This window comes from Perca flavescens, chromosome 13 (assembly GCF_004354835.1).
Source record: "Perca flavescens isolate YP-PL-M2 chromosome 13, PFLA_1.0, whole genome shotgun sequence".
NCBI lineage: Eukaryota > Metazoa > Chordata > Actinopteri > Perciformes > Percidae > Perca > Perca flavescens.
The window spans coordinates 21,745,018-21,767,271 of record NC_041343.1 but is presented as its reverse complement, the minus strand read 5'-3'; positions in this window follow the sequence as shown (position 1 = coordinate 21,767,271).

Sequence of the window (22,254 nt, the reverse complement as noted above, 5' to 3'; positions counted from 1 at the left end):
TTGGACCCCGTCCAATTATAGCTTGCCTAGATAGATAGATAGATAGATAGATAGATAGATAGATAGATACAACCATAGACAACCATAACACAACAAACACACATATATCTCAAATACATAAAAATCACTCACAGAAATTTAAAGAGTTACAAAAATCCCTATGACTTGGTGTACGTAGTGATCGGTAAGGTCCAAGGGACTGACTTCCCACTGAGAGCACCAACAACAAATATTTACTAATTTAATCACGGTTAAGCAGTGAAGGTGGGCTCTGTCTTCTTCCTTCCAAATTGGTAGAAATTAGTGATCGACCGATACTGTTTTTTCAAGGCTGATACTGATTTTGATTATTAGTAGTTAATGAAACCGATTACAGATATTAGGAACAAATATGCATTTACAGTGAGAATGAACATCTTTGTCAAAATTTAAATATTTGGAATACAAAACTTTGTTTAAATGCTTTAAGCAATTATTTAATAAATTAGAAACTTTCAACATAACACAGTAAAAGAGAGTCAGATAGTGTTGTGGGCGGGACCTTAAGTCAGACTCAGTGGTGAGTGAAACCGAAGCAGAGGGACAGACACAGAGCTGTAGCCGAGCCAAAGTAGCACACTTTTTAATTCATTAACTTTATCGGTTATCAGGCAAATAAAACGGCGATACAGATAATCTGCAAACTGCCAATCGGTCAGGGCTGACAATCGGTCTATCCCTAGTAGAAATAGTCATACAATACTGATATTGTGTAGACTGAACTTGATTGATTTACTAAAACATGCAAACTGTTTTGGAAAACACTGTTTGTTTGTTTTTTTAGTATTGTGGACATTCAGTGGTTTCCAGTTATTTCCACACAGTATGAGATCTTGTATGAAAAATGTGTTGACTTGAGTTATGTATCACAGTAAACATCAAGTACACGTTAATATTGTTGCATTACAAGCTACATTATTGTTGTGAGATCATGCAGTGCATTTTTTTTTTTCAAATCAATCTGCTGTATCCTGAATGTAATAACACTCTGGCTGTTTAAATTAACAGTTCAAAAAGTTTCATGAGTCTGCTAATTGATTTTTATATTAAACAGAAATTAATGGAAACTGGCAACTTCCTGGAACTAGTAGGAAAAATAATTACATCCACAAATCTAAATTCAAAAATGTGATGTACCTTTAATTTGAAGTTTCAGAGATAAAACTTGCAAAGACATTAACATTATATATATATATATATATATATATATATATATATATATATATATATATATATATATATATATATATATATTCTGCATGCAGAGAGGAGAAGTTTAACCTTCTGAAAATGAGGAAAACTGCTTTACTACGAAGCGAGGGTCAGACTGGAGCCTATGAAGTGCTTCCTTCTGCCTCCGAAGTTAGAAAATGTGACTTTGACCTCAGAATAACATATTCAAACTATGATGTATGAGTCTGGGAGAGCCTTCAATTAATTCCCCATGTAAGGTAACGTGAAGGTGCCATCACCCTGGTACATTAAGCGGAACTAAATGAAATAATGCAGACATTATGGTTCATTGCAACAACTAGGTTCCATATCACCTGCAATCTATTTTGGCTAATCAATCTGCCAGCACTTCCACAAGATTAATTATCCGGGAATGGACACTATGAAGCCCCAACTCCTTTCCTAGTCCACTTCACCAAACCCTCCACCTGCTGACACCTCTTCTGCAATAATTAGTGCAGAGGATAAAACCATGGCCTCTAGAATCATAGAGCACTCTTTAGTGTACACTATTGGACTACACGCCGAAGAGGCTAATAAGATGAGTAATGTTGCAGCACTCCCTGCATACAACTGACCCTGTCCTGACTCGTCATTACAGGGGCAATCCTGCATGGACACATAAGTCTATGTGTATTTTATTATCTGTTGCTAAAAAAAAACAGGCCTGCAAAGGGAAATTAGATGTCATTCTAAATAGTTTTCTCTGGCAACAGGACTGCAAATATCTCTTTGTGTGCAACATTTATGAAGAGTAATCTTCCTTAAAGTTAAAGCTACGCACTTTTAATTTACCACATGACACTCTTTCAACCTGGATTTCTTTCTCTGTCTGACAATAGATAGAAGTGAAGGAGTTCAGTTTTTTCAGCAAACATTTCCTCTGGACAGAAAAGCTGCATGCTGCTCTACTCTCTTAGGGTTTAATTGCTCACTTTTACATATCACCTGTATAACAACTTCCTGGGTGTACATCCTCAACAACAGAATTTAGTTAATTCACTCAAAAGGAATCTTAAAGGACAATTCCAGCGCAAAAGGAACGTAGGGGTTATTAACAGATATGTACCCAGTAAATTTCTGGGACATGTTTTCATGCTAATCGAATGTGTTTGTAGCTTGAAAGCAGCTAGCGCAGATCGCTGATTAGCTTACAATGCTAGTATTCGGGGCACAGGGAAAGTAAAAACAAATCGCTATTCATACCACTAAAAAGGCTCAAAATATCACCCAACTTCAACGGTAGCATAATGAGGGTCCCTAAATGTTAACCAAAGCATTGAGAACATTGTAAGTGTACAGACAGTTTATTGAACGAAGAGCTACGGGAGCTCCATGAAAGGGCTGCGAGAGAGAGAGAGAGCTACCGGTAGTCAATGCCACAACACAGCCTTGTACTTTGGGAAACCGGTGGTGTACCTGCGGACATTGTGAAGCTATGGCCACCGAACAGGAGTGTCTGCGTTGCACGGAGTGGGACCTGTTGCGTCGTGACACCCAAGAGACGCTGTGTTTTGTACAGTTTAAAGATTTCCCCTCTCTGATAAACAGGGCTGTACTTGAAACTTTTTTCCATGGGGGATGGTGTTACATTGATAGCTGTACATGCTTTACGAAGACTAAAAACCTTGCCGGGTGAAGCTATAAACCTAAACATTGACATATGTCCATTAAAATGAAGCACAACTTCAAAGTAAATTCCAAAAACTCAACAAAAGAAAGTGAATCAGTGCACATTCCTACCAGGTAATGTCATGTCAACATTCTGAAGATTATAAATTCAAAGGGATTCTTCTGTAACTCTAGCTGCAGCATGGCATTTCTTTGCTGTTTCCTATCAGATATGGCATTTATAGAAGTTTGACGAGTTGTTTTCCCCTCTGTCCGCACATTGCTGAATCAGAGGCACGTGGCTGTAGAGTTTCAGCAAAAAGCACAGGTGGATTGAGGTTGCTGGATATAAAAGAGTTTGACTCTTTATCTTAACTTTTCCTCTTCAGCAAAACTAATATATATATATATAAATATATATATATATATATATATATATATATATATATACACAGAACACAGAGAACACCAAGGGTTTGCAGAGTTATCAAAAAAAGCAAAGGATGGTTACTTTGAATAATCTAAAATATAAGACATGTTTTCAGTTATTTCACACTTTTTTGTTAAGTACATAATTCCATATGTGTTCATTCACAGTTTTGATGCCTTCAGTGAGAATCTACAATGTAAATAGTCATGAAAATAAAGAAACACATTGAATGAGAAGGTGTGTCCAAACTTTTGGCCTGTACTGTATATGTATGTTTATATATATATATATATATATATGTTTGCGATATTGTCATTCAGGTATTAAGAAGCATATATTCAAATTAGCATAAAATCTAGTCCATCAGCTAGAACAACAAACAGAGTTAAATAGCTCAGGAGGCTGTCTTAACTGTATCTCATCTTCTGGAACTCAATATGAATGCACATAACAGTACCTTTGATTAGTGAAACAGAAATTATTTTATTAATTTAAAAAATTGTTGACTTGAATGAATCCCTCTGGATGACAGCTAAAGTGAAAATTCCGCTCTTGCTGCTCCACCTTCATGATACACATACAACTAATGCAGGTGTTCACAGAAATATTCCTCTTCAACCATAAAGTCAACACTGATGGAGGTCATAATGACAAAGTGTCACGGTTTAAAACACGGCCCACTTTATTTATGTCCAATAAAGTCTGAATAAATCTCCCTCATTCCTTTAATCCATGTCGGCGGTAAATCACCCCAGTGCGGTGTTTGAACTTCACAGTTATGACCCATTACATTTGAGTGAAAGGAGGCCATATTTCATTTTCCCCTAAGCCTCATGCTATCACCTGACGTAAACAATCACATCATTTCACTGTAGAGAAGCCTCCGTAATTAAATGTATGAGCCTGTGCTGAGGGAGAAAGACGTCACAAATAATGACTGACCTCTTAACTCACCTCTCACCTTCATTCATTGTTTTACTCTTGGGACTTTTTTGCATTCTGAAAGGCATGAAGAAAAGAACAGAAACATTAACAAAACAATAAACAAGAGCAAATCTAAAAAGATACTCTCTAGTAAGCAAGTTCTGGTGTTTTAATATTTGTCTAACAAGGTACGATTCTGTTGGAGACATACTGGACTGTTTTACAGCACATACTGTAAAGGTGACTACACACCAAACAGACGGCCGACCCTCGACAGAAAAGCCAGTCGAAATGATCAGTCTCCCCATGTTGGTCCAAAAAGTGCCACAGAACACACCAAAAAGACGAGACGAGACGAGACGTAATACATCTCTATAGCAGCAGGCGGCGCTACTCTGTATTGTTGCCCAGGAAATGAAAACTGGCAGCTGATTGGACGAACGCCTCACATGGGTTTGTTTTCTCCAGAAATTCAAAGCCAGACTGTCATGGCGGCCGTTCAGAATACGATCTCATATTGTACTAAAATAGTTCACTGAAACGTGTTACTGAAAACATTTTAAGCGAGAAATAGGCCATGCAGTTCCTGAATCTGTCTTCATTTCAGCTCAACAAAGGTCAGTTTAAAAGATTTTGAGAGACTCTAGTCACCTCATTCTGCTCCCCATTTCCGGGTGAGTCCCGACTGCCCTGCCGGTGACCGAACATGTCAGGTCGGCCAAAATGAACGCCGACAGCCCCCCAGACTGACGACGGCACGGGACACACCGAACAGATTCGCGTCAATGACCTCGCCAGACTGTCTAACGACCGATAATCGGCTAAGTGTGACCCGGCTATAAGAAGTTTACGGCACCAGACAGGAAAAAGCTTGGACCCAAAGCTTTCAGAAGCTATTAAAGCAGATCGTGGAAGTTGTTTATAATAATAATAATAATAATAAGCTAAGCTGTAGTAGTTGGAATAGTAGTTTTACTAAAGCAGTGCTGAGGTGTCAACCAGACAATGATATTTATATTCAAGGCAGAAAAGGCTGTAAAAAGCTTTGAGTTTATTTTTATCTATTGTATCAACTGCTTAGCTCTCCTCCACAGCAGGACTCTGCTTCCAAAAGATTGATGATACAGAAAGATGTGATGTAAGTAATTTTGTGTACTTCTATCTCTTTTTCATGTTTGTTTTTTTATTTTATTTGCTAGAGAAACATAAAGTGGATCAGGCTATGTTCTAATATGCAAGACATACAGTATATCATCAAGGAGTAGATAGAAGGGATGTTTAAAAAGTGTATGGAACGTTGAAATAAAATGTGTTAAGAGGCTTGCACCATGTGTAAAACCTGTGTCAAAGGTTTGTTTTATCATGCTCTGCTGGATTGACATTTTACAAGCCACTGACTCCCTTCCTAGCCTCGTCTCTCATCTCATCTCTTTTTTTCGTGAGTTGGAGAGCACTTAAGCAGATGTTCCCCACCATCCTGCTTTGCTGTCCTTGTCATACCCGCCGGATGCTTCTGCAGCTGTTTCCCTGGCCTTTCAAACAGCACACATAACTGTGCGCAATCCATCGCAGTTGTGATTTCGGTTTTGAGTAGGACAGAACTTAATTACTTTGTGCTCTAAAGGGAAAAGGTTTAGAAGTCAAAAGGGAAAAGGTTTTGAAGTCAAAAGGGAAAATGTCAGACTAAACAGTGGGTCAGGGAAGATGATTTTAAGATTTCTGTTTTTACCTAACGTCGCTGAATGGTTTCAGGAGGGTGAAAAGAAGGCTTTTTTTCCCCCCCAATGGAGTCATCAAAATGTTCTGTGCTACTCAACTTATCAAGATTAACTATCAGTTGAAATAGTGTTGAATGGAAGAATTTAATGAAACTATTTACCTCTCTGAAGACATTTGCTGTGCCAATCCAAGCGCAGCATCTAACCAAAGCAATTTATCAAGTCAATAGTGTTGGGGAAAATCTCTAGGGGATCTTTGCATTTTTTTGTTCTCTTTTGGACCAAATACAATGAATGATGACAATCAAACCTGGGGCAATGATTTCGAAAGAGCTTAAGAAGCAATTAAGGGTGTGCCAAAGTAAGGAAAAAAAAGACACTGACAATCACCTCAACAGACAACGTCAGGATTCAGAGGAACCACCAATTCAGGGGTTCTCAACCTTTTGCAAGCTGGGCCCCCCCAAAGCTGGGTCATTGCAGTTGAGGCCCCCCTCCCAATTTCTTGGCGAAATGTCTGATAAACATAGCCTCAAATCATCCTTGATTTGTCCACGATTGCGGTATTTCGTTTCTGAGAATCCTGCCTCACACAAATATGCCGACGCGAAAGGGAGGAGAATCTTCAAGGTGACGTCACAGAGTTGAGAGAATTCCTGCATCAATGCTGCCCAGAATGACGAAAGAGGGCAGGAGGTCAGTGGCGTAACTAGCCAACACCGGGCCCCTATGCAGGATTATCAAGGCGGGCCCCCCTACTACAGCACGTGATGACGGTGCAATGTCCACGAGTAGGCTACCATGAATAGGACAGGATAGGATCATAGAGACACAGCATATAAGAGATGAGATGACTGACAAAATCAGGAGTAGCCTACCACAACAACAAAAAAACACTGGTGAATGTGCATCATAACACATGAAAAAACACACAAGGGCAGTCCTTCCAGGATTTCACAGCCTTTTTTTGAGATTGTTGCGGCCCAAAATGCTTGATTTCACGGGAGCTTTTGTTAAAAATTGCAATAAAAGTTGTGGTGTCTTTTGTATGTGTGTTGCAATGAAGTTGCAGAAGACAATTTTTTTTTATAGTTCTTTAAAAATAAAAAGGAAACTTGTTTTGGTGAGAATAATAATTAGTACTATTAATTAATTACTCTGGGCTGAGATTTCCTAGGAACCTTACCAAAAAGGCTCTGGATGCTGCAAATGTTGGTATAATATGAAAATGGCTGGTGGATTTAAGACAAAAAATAATAATTTATTGAATGAATCAAATATGAACATATCTGTCACTGTCAGTGGCTTGTTGGTCTTTAGCTACATTGTTAGTTAATGTCCTATCTTGGCCACACACACGCATTCATACGGTTTGATAAAGGACTTATTGGACTTTAACTTATCATTGCACTTACAATAACGAGCATAGCTGTCCTCAATTCATGTTATTGTGTCGTCTCATCTGCGTTTTTTCCTGCATCCACCATGTGTGATTGTGTGTGTGTGTGTGCGTTTGTGCGTGCGCGCGCGCGTCAGCCCCGCCCGCTGCTGAGAGCAGACAGTACTGAAACAACGCCCGCTTCAGTGAATAATGAAAAAACGTTACAGCGTACATTGATGTTAAAATGTATACACGTTGGCAGTACAGTCTGAAATGTTTTGCGCGGTCTTTCGCTGTACGTTTTGTTGGTAAATGTGAGATGTTAGAGTCACACACACGATCATCTTCATAACAGAAACAAGGAAATTAATTTGACCCGTTCTCACTCCCGCTTGGTCAGTGGCTTTTCTCTCATTGCTGACAGGTACTCAGACGCTGATTGAAATAGAGAGGAGAAGTCGTGTGACGTGCATCAGTGATAAAGTCTGCAAGGCTGGGGAACATGTCGCAGTTCCCTCGACTGATTCGGCCATGCCATAGGTCAAGTTTTTGTGTGAAGGCGTCCACTCTGTCAGCAAGGAGCAAAATATGAGTTTATATGAGGAGTGGTGTGTGTCTCCTCTCTGCTCTGACTGCAGGCTGGGACTGCTGCGCGAGGCTACTGAGAGACTGACCGCCTGTGAGTGCTTTTGGACGGGGGAGGGGCTCACGGCAGCACCCGCTAGTGATGGGACAACCGACTCTTTTACGAGAGTCGGTTCAACCGGACGGTTGTTGGTTGGCCTACCGAGTTAATAGATTCGGTCACCGGTTCGCGTGCCCTCAGCGGCGGCGGCGGGGTGATCGCGTTTAACTTTACATATCTTTCAAGATAACATTACGTGTATTTGTATGTGATATAGGCCTAATACTTTCCCCTTGGTAATGTAGCATATGAATTTCCATGAACACAATTCTAAAATGCACCAGACATAAAGGCTTCTGCTATCGGTTGATAACTCAAAATTGCCGAGAACCTAGACACCCGTTTGATTACATGACTCATGCATTAGGCATGGTTACGGTCTTGTTCAGTAGTCTGGTGCACAGTCTCCTGGTGACAGCCTACCTATCACGTAACAAACATTTAACTTAACGTAACTACTAAGATAACATGACGTGCAACGGCCAACCACTGACATATATATATAATGCCAACGGCACGAATGAAGTAAAAGAAAAAAACTGGAGTTAGTCGGTTCATTGACGTATGGCACTCGATTTTTCCGGCTCAGCGACACGAGTCGGGTTAATTAACCGGCTCTTCGGTCAGTTCGTCAACACTAGCACCCGCTGCTCGTTGAGCACAGTAACTGCAGAGTGATACGTGCTTTCGAGTCTCCAAACATCACAAAAGTCTCCAATAACACCAGTAAAAGTCGCTAGATTAGTTTTTGACAAAAAAGTCACAGTAGGTGACTGGTTTGTGTGGTATAGTCCAACCACTTGCATTTCAACATGGGAGAATGTTTTTTTCTGAATTCTTTTTTTTTTTCTCCCATCCTGTAGCCTACTCGCGCCCCCCCGGGAGAGTGTCCGCGCCCCCCCAGGGGGGCGGGCCCCACCGGTTGAGAACCACTGACCTACTTAGTTCAAGACCAAATAGATTTATTTAGGAAATCTAGGGGTTAAGGGGTGTTATTCAACTTTTCATTGATATACTTTTTATAGAACTGAACCTTTACTCTGACTTTTAAATGACTAGTGGCAGAAATACTCTGTCTAAAAAACGTAATTGCTCAGAGACATTCAAGTAAGCAAGTGCACCTGTCGTGTCATGTATAATGTACTTGCAAAGCACGTACTCAACTCACTTTCCTTTTCCCATTTGCTTTTGTGTGCGGCTGCACAGCTGTGAATGGATGTATTCTTCTGCCACTGGTATTACCATTTAATGTCATGTCAGCCAGATGAAAAGCTGAGTTTTCGGTTTATGGGTCAATCTGCTCTCATCCCCAGACTGTATAAAAGCCTTTAGTATTAGTGTGGGTAAAGCAAATTCATCCTATACTGAAATCTGTATGCCGTGGAATACAAGTAAATGTGCATGTCTACTATATTTGGCAACTAAACAAATAGCTTAACATTTTAAACTTGATAAAAGTAGAAATTATGGCTGAGCTGTTGTATTGAAATATATTGTACAGGTCCACCTAATTAAGTGTCCAATGCATGTATATTTAGTGTCTTAATTTTAAATGGACATACGTAATATAGAAATTAATCACTAGTTTTATGTATGACAAATGCTATTTACAAAAAAGGTAGTGTACAGTGTATGCTGCGTATATTGTGTATGCTATGGTGGTTGTTCTAGCACAGTGACTAGTCTAAAACAGAGATATTCAACAGGGGGTCCGTGACCCCTAGGGGGTCCTCACAGTAAGTACAGGGGGGCCTCCCAATTATGTTTTTTCAAAGATTCAAATATGTTATATTATATCATCATTAAACTTTATTACAGACTCAAGGTCCAAATCACCCACAACAATACATAAATACATATCCATAAACGCACATGCATACACACCTACCTACACATGTAATAAATATAAAAACAAACAAATTTAAAAAGAAAATTATTGTTCTACCAGGAGACAATTATACCAGTGTTTCCACATACGGGATTGGTAGCGTGTAGTGCTTAGACGTATGTCAGTTAAGCCCATTATTATTTCATTTTGTGACCCATCAAGCCGACACATGAATTTAAACATTAGGTTTCTTAAAACAGCATGAAAGGTTCTCACTCGTGCAACCACAAACATCTCACTTGCACTACACCATCTTGGTCTTGTGAGTAATATTCTCATTGCGTCATTATATGCTACTTTCAATTTTAAAAGACTTGCCTTTTTATAGTTTATATATATATATATATCCATTAATTTGTATCCGTCTGGTCCAGTTTAACATGCAACTTAATTTTATACAATATATTTACAGTAGTAGGGGGTCCCTACTCTGTCTCTTTCAGTTAAGGGGTCATTGGCCTAAAAAACATTGAAGATCCCTGGTCTAAAAACTAATGTTCCTAAACTAGGACCATCACAGACACAAAATCCCTAAATTGAGTGGTATCAAAATCTTCTCTATGGATTATATTCCCATGAACAATATCACATACGGGATACATTGCTTTATTTGAAGAATGAAGATGTGGCACCAATGTGGGTGAAATCCCACAACTGGTTTCTACTTTCCCCACCCCTTATCTTCACATCATCTCCCCTCTGTAAATGTCACTGCATTTCTAGGCCTCTGCCCTTTCCTCTCCCCTGAAATCCAATACAAGTGTTGATATGCACTGCCCTTACGGCATAAAACACCAAGTACAATAGACAAATTGTACACTGTGATATTATAACCTGACGGGATTTAAAAAAATGTGTTAAGCCCTGTGGGCCACTATGGCATTCTCCGCCTCACACATAGATCCATACACTTTACGCTGTTTATTTTATTTGGTCCCAAAGAGAACCCTGTTTTTCACATTCTGATTCAATCAAGTATCTGATACCTTTGCAGTCTCTTTATTTTTCTCTTCATCTTATTCCCTGATTTGCATTCATTTATATCACTGTTTATTTCTGGCTTTCTCCCTGAGGCCCAACTCCTTCGTTCTCTCATCCTCACTGTATTTTATTTATCTCTTGTTCTAACTCATCCCCTCCTCCCTCTCTTATTTACAGGTCTCTTGTTCTTACATACAGTGGCTTCTTACCTTGTTGTTACCATTAGCAGGCTGAAACCCCTGGCTATCAGTGTCAGCAGGATTATGTGAGATGTCCATGTTGTGTGGTATCCCAAAGGGGTGTTCCCTTGCCAGTGAATTAATGAGTCCTCAGTGTATGAGCATTGTGTTTGTGTGTAGAAGGGGTCACTGAGCAGTGTGTGTAGATGCTAAGCATGCATGAAGGAAGTGATAATGTAAATGTGTCTGTGTTCATGTGTTTAGAATGAGGTTAGGTGTGTGTGAAGAAAAATGTACAGGGGCAAGGCTATTGTCATCAGGTATGTTAGATGCCAGTGCACCTAACCAGATTAAGGACACGCACATATGTGCAAGGAGACGCAAATTCAGCATAATGGTGAAGGCTATAAAAAAGTGAAATGAATGGATCAGGAACTGGTGAACAGGTGAACTGACATCAATTCTCAGTGTGTAATGACCCACTTGCTGTGGAGTATGGTACATAGTATATGAATAGTTGGGGTGTGCTTCAGCTGGAAACCAGAGGGAGCTGGAGAGCAAGGGGTTACTTTTAGTGATGAAACAATTCCTCTCCATTCATTCTAATAATCCATACATTTTTAAAGGAATACGCCACTGTTTGTTGAAATAGGGTTATTCACCGTCTCCTCTATATTTATATAGGTGGGCAAACGCATTTTGGTCTCAGTGCATGCATTGTCTTAATCCGGCAGTGCCGGCGCTAGCTTAGCTTAGCGTAGTCAATGGAATCCTTTGTTGCCGGTTAGCATGTCATGAGTAAAAGTAAGCCAACAACAACAAAAAAACAACCTAATTACTTATTGTGGCCTGCGTATTCACAACGATTAAAAATAGCAATGCAGATTAAGACTAGACGATTTCCTAGGCAGATGTTATTATTAAAATCCTTGTGTTGTCCTTTGGATCCCGGTGACCCTAAGGACAACACAATTAATAGATCACCTTAATGCTTTTTTGTACAGCATTTTGGTCAGCTTAAGCTGTGTTTAAATGTGCTCTAGAAATAAACTTTACTTACTTTACAAGAGATAGGGTTTAGAGAGCAATTCTCAACAAAGTAAACAGAAGTACATAACCCTTGTGTTGTCCTTCAGGTCACCAGGACCCGAAGGACAACACAAGGGTTAAGAGATTATGAAAATTGTGTGTTGAAGCCCTACTGAGTTTTTGCATTTTAAACTTCCAATGCAACTGCAGAAGTGCTGTTGAGCAAAGCATTGAACCCCAAGCCTCATTAGCAGGTATATAATTTTGCACTTGTAAATCAACACCATTAGTGACTTGGCTGTCTCAATAATGCTATAGTGCTGCAGAGGTATTATGTTACCGATTTTATCAGTTTGTAAATAGCACACTAAAAGACAAGGTGCAAGCAGCAAGTACAGCAATTGCCTAAACCTTCCGGAAACCATTCAAAAAAACATTCAAAACAAGCAAGTGCGAGTTCAAAGACAATGAGTTTTTAATCACTCTGCAGTAGTGTGAGAAATTCTACAGTTTAAACAATCCTGGTGGAATAACACTTTCTGGCAACAATTCATCCTCAATTTGGCATTTGTCCATTTTTGACTCAAATGTGATCGGAGAGCGCAGTGTGTCAAAAGTTCTAATGAAATGGAGCACCAAGCAACAAAGATAATCTCCAATGATGTAGTTGAGCAGACTGATCCGTCTGATGATTTCTTCTCCTTATTTTCCCCAGTGTTCATAGTGTTATGTAATTACTCGCAACAGCTTCTGCCCTAGCAGTTTATACACACATAATATCCAGGCTTTACAACTAAACTGCTAAAATTAGGATATTGAGGACTGCAGTAATTTCAGAGATGCACCTCAGAGAAGTTCTCCTTCAACAAATGGTGTGGCCCCTTTACGGTCCCCTGATGAATCAAAAGATATATATAATGTTATGCTTAGTAAGTGTGAAGACTTCTCTGTCAGTCTAGTTCTGTCTATCTCACGTATGCATTCTATGTGTGTCCCTATTGTGTGTCATAAGCCTCAAACCAAGCATCTTTGATAAAAAAAAGTGACATTCTGAGGCTAATTAGGGCCCCATTACTTATTTAAAGGTAACTTGTTTATGTGAGAGCAGAGGTATAAATTATCCAATAGACAATGTCTTTGGGGTATTATGTTGAACAGAGCTTTATTAACAGCAACTGGTGAGGGCAATTTAATGGCATCCCAATTATTTCGAGAATCCCCGCTGTTGCCAGTGCCAGCCAGAAGCGGCCAGCTAGCACCCATTCAGAGAGGCGAGGGAACTGTAGCACTTAATGACACCGTTAAAAAGATTCTCTGTGGACAGATGTGCCCTTTATTTAGACCAGGGGACAGTTTTGTAAGAAAATGGAAGAAATTGAGACAATAGAAAAAATAAAAACGCTTTTTGTTTTCTGGTCCAACTAAACTGGCAGAACTTACACTGCTCATAATATAATACTATTTTTCTTTGGTGCTCCAAGAAATTTGAGAACTCATAGCTATTCAGATTATTATTATTCAGATGAATTACTTAAATGAATGTCCATTATGACTCAAGATACTATAGTGCCTATTGAAACTCTAAGTGGTAAAGAGGTTTCCATGTGTCATAGCACTACAAAGCATTATGTCAAGTAACTCTCACGATCATTTCTCTGAATTTGTCAATTTACTCACCAGTGCTCTCTAAGTAAGCACCACACTCAAAGACAGAAACACTCCAAGCCATCTTTAAAAAAAAAAAATCACTTTATATAGTTGGTTTAGGTTTGATTATGACTGAATAAGTCATTACTAAAGTAAAGCAGGTAAAAAAAAAAAAAAGAAAAAAGTGAAAATGAAATCATCAGAATTCTTTGATCACTGTGTACAGCGCTTATTTGGTACACCAAAGATGTGCACTTGTGTAATATTACTGAATTACTTTCAAATAGCTGGAATGCTGCAGCAAATTCTGCCAGTGGTTTGATTAATTAATGATGGCTCGCTACAAACTATTTTGCATCTCCTCTTAGATCCGGAACGTTTCTGTGTTCGTACGTTAACTGAGGAAGTCTCTCGTCTTTTCATCTCTATCTCTACTCCCTCGGAGTCACCTGGCTTTGTGTTCTCCCTCACCGCCACCTGTTCTGTCAAAACTCCCTCCTTCTCTTCAATGTTTTCCATTTCATCTGAATACTTCAGAGGTCCTCAGAACAGCTGCTGCTGCATCTGCCTTGAAGCAGAATAAATTGCACACATGCACAATAATGCAAATGATTCACTCTTGCTGCAATGTTAATTAATGCAGTGAATAAAGATCTTAGCAACTGCAATATCATGTGTTTCCATTTGAAGATAACATGCTTGATGAATGAAGGGAAATGTAGCCTTGTGTTTTATAAGGCTGTTCATTTGGGTTTGTATGTACTGTATGTTCAGTCTCCAATCTCTATTTGTCTATCCCCTTCTCAGTCTCCGTCTTCTGAACAGCCTCATCAATTTTACATTTAGTGACTTACTGTAGGTACAATAACCAAAACACATTAACCACCTTGACAGCTGGAACACAAGGCACAAGTGGTAGATTAATCAACCATGTACGTAGCATTGCCAAGGTGGCACCATCCCAAGGCTGTGTGAGAATCACAGAATACAGACCATTACCTTTAAACACAAATTAATCACAGGGTAAATCTGGTGGCTATCCCCATAAACAACTGCTGACAATTAGAGAGACCACTGAGAATGCTCATAATTGGTTTTTCAACAGATTGAGTTTATGCTTTGCACCAGTGCCATTTTTCATCAGAGAGAGTGTGTAAGGAAGAGCAACAGACAAACAACTTCAATTAACACGACTTAGGAAAAGGTCTCCTCCTCATCACTGCTAATTTTCTTAACTGGAAAAGTATCTCAACATTTGATCTATGTTGTAAGATCCCTAAATAGTGTATTTACATACCAGTTTTTAACTTGTGCTGTTCTGGCCTGTTGACAAATGGGGCTTCTGTCATCATTGATTTTTGTCCTTGATAATGTCTGTCTCATAAAAGTGATCTAAAATGATATTTTAAGTATGGTGGATCACACCAGTGCATAATATACACAGTCACTCACATTGTGCATCAATAAAAATGACTCCGGTAGCGTTTCTCTATAACAGCAACACGTGAACATACACTGAACCCAAAATTATACAAGTAGTTTGGCAGGCATTTTGTTTAAAACTCTCAGCCAGACTTTGGCTCCACTCTTAACGTTTGCTTTTTAAAAGTGCCAGTTTCTTGTCATAAAAATATGAAGTTACAGCTTCCAATTTTATCTAAAATACAAAATACTTTGGCAAAAATGGTTTCTCCTCCATTAGGCATTTGCTGTGTACATTTCTCACACACCCACACAAGTACACTGACATGCACACACATAAACATGCACTTCACACAGCAAGCTCCATGCATTTTGCAACCTCCCCTTAGAGGGACTAGTGATGAAGCTGAGTTAGCACTAGCCCTTTCCCTCATAGCTGAAAAATTAAACACAGCAATAAGCACCGGCTGTCTCGTGGGTAAATTAAGCTTAGTCACTGTAAGGTCTGCTTAACTGCCTAACTGTCTGATGTACTGTCAAATGGAAGGAGAGGGGAGAAAAGTGACTCGCAGTTCTTCCCACAACATGCTGACTGTCACTGCAAGACCTGTATCACCTCATGCCTCCAGTTGTATCAGTAACACAAATACTTATTTTCTTCACAATGTGACAAAAATATGTCTCCATCCGGAAAAAGCTGTAACATCTGCCAAATGCAACCTTGGATACAACATAAAGTTTAATTTCTGAAGAGTAGAGAAGAGAAGAGAAGAAGCAGCTACATCCATTGTAACCTTTTAATACTGAGCTGTCAGACTGAACATAATGGCTGTCATATTAAGGACAGATCAATCAATCACAGCATACCGCCCTCTGTTGCATCCAAAACATAAGTATGGTTGAGTTGTGCCACATAGACCTGACAGATTATATGGCAGTGAAAAACAGACGTCACTGTGCCTCTCCGCCCTGTCTATACATCTGAGTCTTAGACGTTGTTCTCCTAATCACTAAAATAATTACACACACACACACACACACTCTTTTGGAAGTGATGACAGAACGAGCAACTGACAGGACTGTGAAGGATTTTGGGTGGGTGGAGGGGTGAGCGTCTGTTCCTGTTCCTTGTCAGGCTGCAGAAGGAAGCAGAGGAAAGAGGCTAAGACAGTATGATTGAGCTGCTGTGACACCAGCAAGGTCAATCCTGATGCTTTCCTGCTGCGGCAGCATCCTCAAGAGTGAGAGGAATTCTTTACATATAAATTGATGTCTATCAGGTGAATACAGAGGGCATGCAAGAGGAGCCCGACAGCACCAGGTAATAGGTGTCTATATGGAAGGGACTATGAACTGGTAGATGATGACAGTTACTGCAAGTAAAGTCGATATTAAGAAATATAGTAGAGGTAAGAAGACAAATAGATTTATACAAAAATCCAAAAAGGTTTAAGAAAATTTTGAAACTTTTAATTACACCACTCGAATTAGGCCAATCCTCATTAATGCCGAGTGTTATTTGTTACTATTGTTGAATGTATGTCAGTGTTTCCCACACAGACTATTGTGTGGCGGTCCGCCTCACTATCAACACCGGCCGCCGCACATTGCAGTTCATTATTATTATACTTTTTTTTTAAACACTATTTAAAATACGTTCTTCTGCATTTCCTTTCCCTGCTCTCCTCCGTCTCTCTGTCACTTGATGTCTCACTCACACACACAGCTCCCCCCACCGTGCGGTGTTGGGTTTTTTTAAGCCCCCAAACGTCACCTTCCAGGCACCGCGGCAATGGTTATGTTTAAGGTAATGGTGAGGGTTAGTGCCTGTAAGGCGACGTTGGAGGCTTAAAACACCATCGATCCCACTGCGCACACAGCGTCTGTCTCCATCAAGGAGAGAAGACGGCTGGCGAAATTCACAAGTTCACAAAAGGTTGGTATCTATCTCGTGAACACCTTTACACAATCACACATTCACAATCACCGACCCGACTTTTAGCAAACAAGCGATTGCGCCTGCTTTAGAAAGTTAACTAGTCGCAAGTTTGCAGTAAAATGCAGTTGGGTTGTCGAGGTCAAAACACTATGGGCTAGATTTATCAAGCCGTTTGCGCCTGTTTCCAGGCGCTATTTGGTCGCAAAGACGGACGTAACCGATGCGGGCTATTTACAAACAGGGCGCACTTGGGTAAAACCGCAGATTGTCTGCCACATGAGCGAGAAGAGACAAGTTGCGCTTTCAATATGTGTTCGTGGGAGGGTCGTGGGGAAAGTGGGAGTTCCACCCAAAAAGGTGGGAGGATAAACGCAAAGTGCGCCTAATTATATATTCCGTGGTATTTACAAAGACTGTCAGTAAGAGCGCGTCTCTATTCTGCGGGGGAAATTCTCCGCCTCTTAAAAGCAGGTCTAAACCAGCCGCAATCGAGTTTCCTCGTAGACCTTTATGCCGCTGGTGAAATGGCAACAGTAATTTGAGCAAGACGAAGACATAGGCGAGGCTGAAAATATTTTTAACACAAGAATCACACTTTGTCAGTAAACACAACATTATTTAGCGTTACAGATCAAGCAGCCATGCAATATTAGAGTTACTGGAAGAAATCAAAGATGACATTGAATCTCCCACTCAGCGTTCACATTCCATTCCAGCAGTTGTTAAATTCCTCGCTACATTACAAATATTGGCATCAGGATCATTTCAAATATTATTTATTATTATTTCAAACAGTCATAGCATCAGCAGTGGGAATATTGCAGTCTGCACTCAGCCGTATCATAGCACAAGTAGCGCTTCGCTACAGCGCAATTTACGGTATAGTGGGCGGAGAAAGACGCTGATTGCCTGATGGGTGTCAGGGTTGATAAATACTGGAAATGTGGAAGCATAGCGTGCGCTATTACCGAACTCGCATAAACAGACGCAGCGCAAACTGCGCTAGTGTTAGTAAATCTAGCCCTATATGTTGCAGCTGTGCATCAAATAAACGTATTATAAATAATGTTATGTAATTTTTTACTCTTAAACTGAATGTTTGCTGCTTCATTCCAGATAAGTATTGAAAAGTATTTTCCGTGACTGAAAAAGGTCCGTGTTGAGGATGAGGACCAGCCTGAACCGGAGCTATCAGTCTGAAACAAAGCTCAACAGTCCGACCAGTGTAATGTGTTATGTTATTAATTTGTTTTACAGTATTTTCAGGCTTTAACCAGTGAAAGACAGGGGAGAGAAAGAGATAGATTTGTTAGGCATTGAAGTAGGAGATGAGGACAGCTTCCAACTCTCTCTCCCCCGTCATTCAAAGGGTTGTCCTTGAGCAAAAAATGTATGGCTTGCATAGGGACAGTGAGATACATTAGGGTCCGGTGGGGCCGGGCCCTACCAGATGGAGCTGTGGAGCAGTACACAACATGATCAATAATTCAACGTAACTAATATATATGTATATTCTTTGTAACTAACATTGTTGCATGTTTTATTACATATAACAAAGGTAGCGCTGTCCAATACATTCCAAATATCTTCCTATGGGAGATCTACCTAAGGTCAGTAGTCTGCCACTTCTAGCAATGTTCATTTGGTAAGCATGGGGCCGGCCCCTCAACATTCATTAATCAAGTGAGCAGATGAAAACAATGGGCCTCATTCACCAATATCTTCCTAAGTTTTCTCTTAAATATGTTCTTAAGAAGGTTCCTAAGAAAAATCTACGTCGGATTCATGACGTGTTCTTAAACAGCAGATTTGTTCGCAACTGTGTTCTTAGGATTGATGAATCCCACGTCTTCGTAACTGAAAGCGCATGCCAGTTGTTCCTAATTAGCATTAAAAAAACGCCCCGCAAATTCCCATATAGGGACATGACACTTCCTGTGCACTTCCTGGGAGACAGGTTTTCGGAGATTGTCGGAGCCGCGGTGGAGGAAGTACTGTATCTCAGTACTTAAATAAAAGTACAAATAACAAGAGACATATTTACTTTAGTAAAAGTAGAAGGTGTCCACTACCACAAACAAGGCCTGGCTTTTTAAAAAAAGTTCCTATCCTAACCAGCATAAAACAGAAATGTGTTGTTAGAATCGGAATGCGGTTGGTTTTATTCATGGATGTATTTTAAGACTTAAGTATTTTATTTTATTTAACCATGCAAGTAATCAAATAAAGTGTGTGAAGCAGCGCAAATGTGGAGATGTGAAGAGGTCCAGCCAAATAAATAAGATATGAACGCGTCTTACGCAGCCTGGCGGAGGAGTAAACGACGCTGTGGAGAGAAATAGATATAGCAACTATGATTTAAAAACAGGAATAATAAAAACAAACATTTTCATTTTCACTTTTATCGGAGGCTGTATTACCGAGGGTCAGCGGCGCTGCGCCCGGGCTCTGCAGCACCAGAGCCGGCTTAGATCAGCGGTGCCCCATATATACAGTATCTATGGCAACCAAACTTTACTGGTGAGACAAACGTGTGACGGTCAGGAAGACGTTTTGGCAGAGGGGGGAAACTGATCAGAAAATGTAACGGAACATTGTAGAAATGTAGTGGAGTAGAAAGTATAGATAATTGCTGCAAAATGTAACAAAGTAAAAGTCAAAAGTAGGCTATGCACTATTGAGTCTACTTAAGTAAAGTACAGATACGTGAAAAATGTACTTAAGTACAGTTAGGACGAATTTGTACTTTGTTACATTCTACCACTGCATTTTGGCCCTATAAATAGCGATCAATCACCAAATAACGCAGGATTTAATCAGTTTAATTGCTGATGTAAATTGCAGTGTTAGTGTTTTTTTTGCATATGATTTCTTTTTCAACAAATGATCAGAAATACATTACAGTACAATACTATCATTGTAAACGACTGTAGAATTAAATAAAATGCAGTAAGCAATCATTTGGAGCAAATTGCCATCACTCAAATGTGCGTAAGAGTTCTTTTCAGTGTTCGTAGATTTTGTTCTTAGCTAAGAACAAATCCAAGTTGAGAAAACATTAGTGAATGCCAGAATCTTCGTAAAAAGTTCGTAAGAAGGGTTTAAGAACACATTTCTTCATAAGAACGGTTGGTGAATGAGGCCCATTGTGCGCATGTTCAACGCGCTTTCAATAACAAGCTGCGAACACGTTGCACGAACACGTTGGCCCCATAGCCAATAAAACATAATAGAACGACCTACGTCAAGACGTTTTTTAAACATAATTTATGTGGTATGGGCATTAGCTAGCACAACTGTCAGTTATGTTCGTTTGTTAGCTACTAGTAATAGCGAGCCAAATACAGTAAAGCAATATGAATCAAGTTGACAATTTATTAAAAGTTAAATTTAGTACATTGTAACAGTGTTAAGTTGTGCAGTTGTGATTTCATGTGTGTGTTTGGAATTATTGAACAAGTAGGTTTGTGTTTAGTTTTATTGATGAGTCGGATGCTTCCCATACAGAGTTCATTGTGCCCCACCAGGCTTTCCATGCCAGAGACGTCACTGGATGGGGGTAAATCCCATTATGCTTTGCGTCCACTTTGAAAGGTTAAGCGCTTTATTTCCTTGCACCAAAAAGGATTAAGTAGTTTTGACATGGAGATTCAAAAGGTGCAACGCTGAGCGAATAACAATACTGCAAGGATTTTTCCAAACATGACATTTGGTTTTACCAACCTTTTCCCTGAAGTCTTATTCAAAGGGCAGTCAAAAATACAATGCAAGTATTGAAATAATTCAAAATACCATCTTTTTGGGTTTGGTGGTAGAGCAACCAAATGTCCTTTACAAATTCTAATTGGTGATTGGAGAATACAGTATCTTCTACAACAAACAGGATTTTCACTCAGAAGACTGGAGTTTGTGTCCCATGTGAAACCAAAAGTGAAAAATCATTTTGAAACTGAAAATTGTTTTACAGCCCTTAGTCAGTGGCACAATGATGTCCGTGATGTCACAGCCACATTTAAGTAGTTTTACTTGACAAATTTTGAGCCAATCCCTTATTTTTTTTACTAAGCCTAAGTATTTTTGTTGCCCAAACTTAGCTCCATATCAAAACGTTTACAACTGTGCCCCTTACATTAATAGAGCAGTCACATGATTAAACCACCACAGTAAATAAAATGGGAGTTTTTTTATATGGACCTATAACATTGTTTAGGTATGAGGCATGTGTTGTCTGAGACACAAGACAACATTTTGGTCCAACCAACTACTATCGTCATGGGAAGTTGCAACTTGCAGTTTCAACCCAGCAAACTTGTTTTAATACTTATTTTACTTCTATGTTACTGTGGCAAAGAAAAAAAGGTTTTGGTAACAGTCTACATCTCTGAGATATAATTCTGCCAACAAGTTATAGCTTATGTCCACACCAAGAGCAAGTAATCATCACATTAGACCTAATCACCTCAGCATGATGCAGTGAGCAAAGATCCACAACTTATTCATGCTCAGTTATGATGGCCATCGAATGAAGAGGCCATATGTGTGGGTCAGCTCTTTATGAATTCCTCATGGTGATGGAGCCTGGCAGGGGAGGATTTATCCGTAAAAACAGATGGGCAGGAAAAGAAGGAGGGAGCCATCAAGCTGAGAAAGCCCTGCTGGACGTCTCCTTATGGCAGAATGAATTACAGACGTCTGGCAATGCCTAATGTCAGAATGCAGCACATTATATTTGATTGATCATATTTATATTGACTATGTACTTATATTTAATTCAGCCTAGACAAAGTAATATTCATAAACCGCAGAGATGCAGGAAATTCTACTAGACCGCTAGATTATAGAAACTCTATAACAATCCTCTTTTTTTTCCTGTCATTGATTAAATGGCATGCATCGACACCTTCACAATAAAAAGACCTATGAGCTGTGCAAAAGAGAATAATTTCATATTTGAACAGCTCATTTTATGTGTTGACAACAACAAAATCAACAATACACATGAGCAGACACACTGTCTAATTAGCGCATCCCCTTTGTTTTCGGTTGGATTACGGATGTCTACCCATAATAATTAAATGAACACCCATAAAGCTAAGTAGAAATGTAGCACCCAATTGCAAGTTAATGAGCATAATAGACTGCAATGAC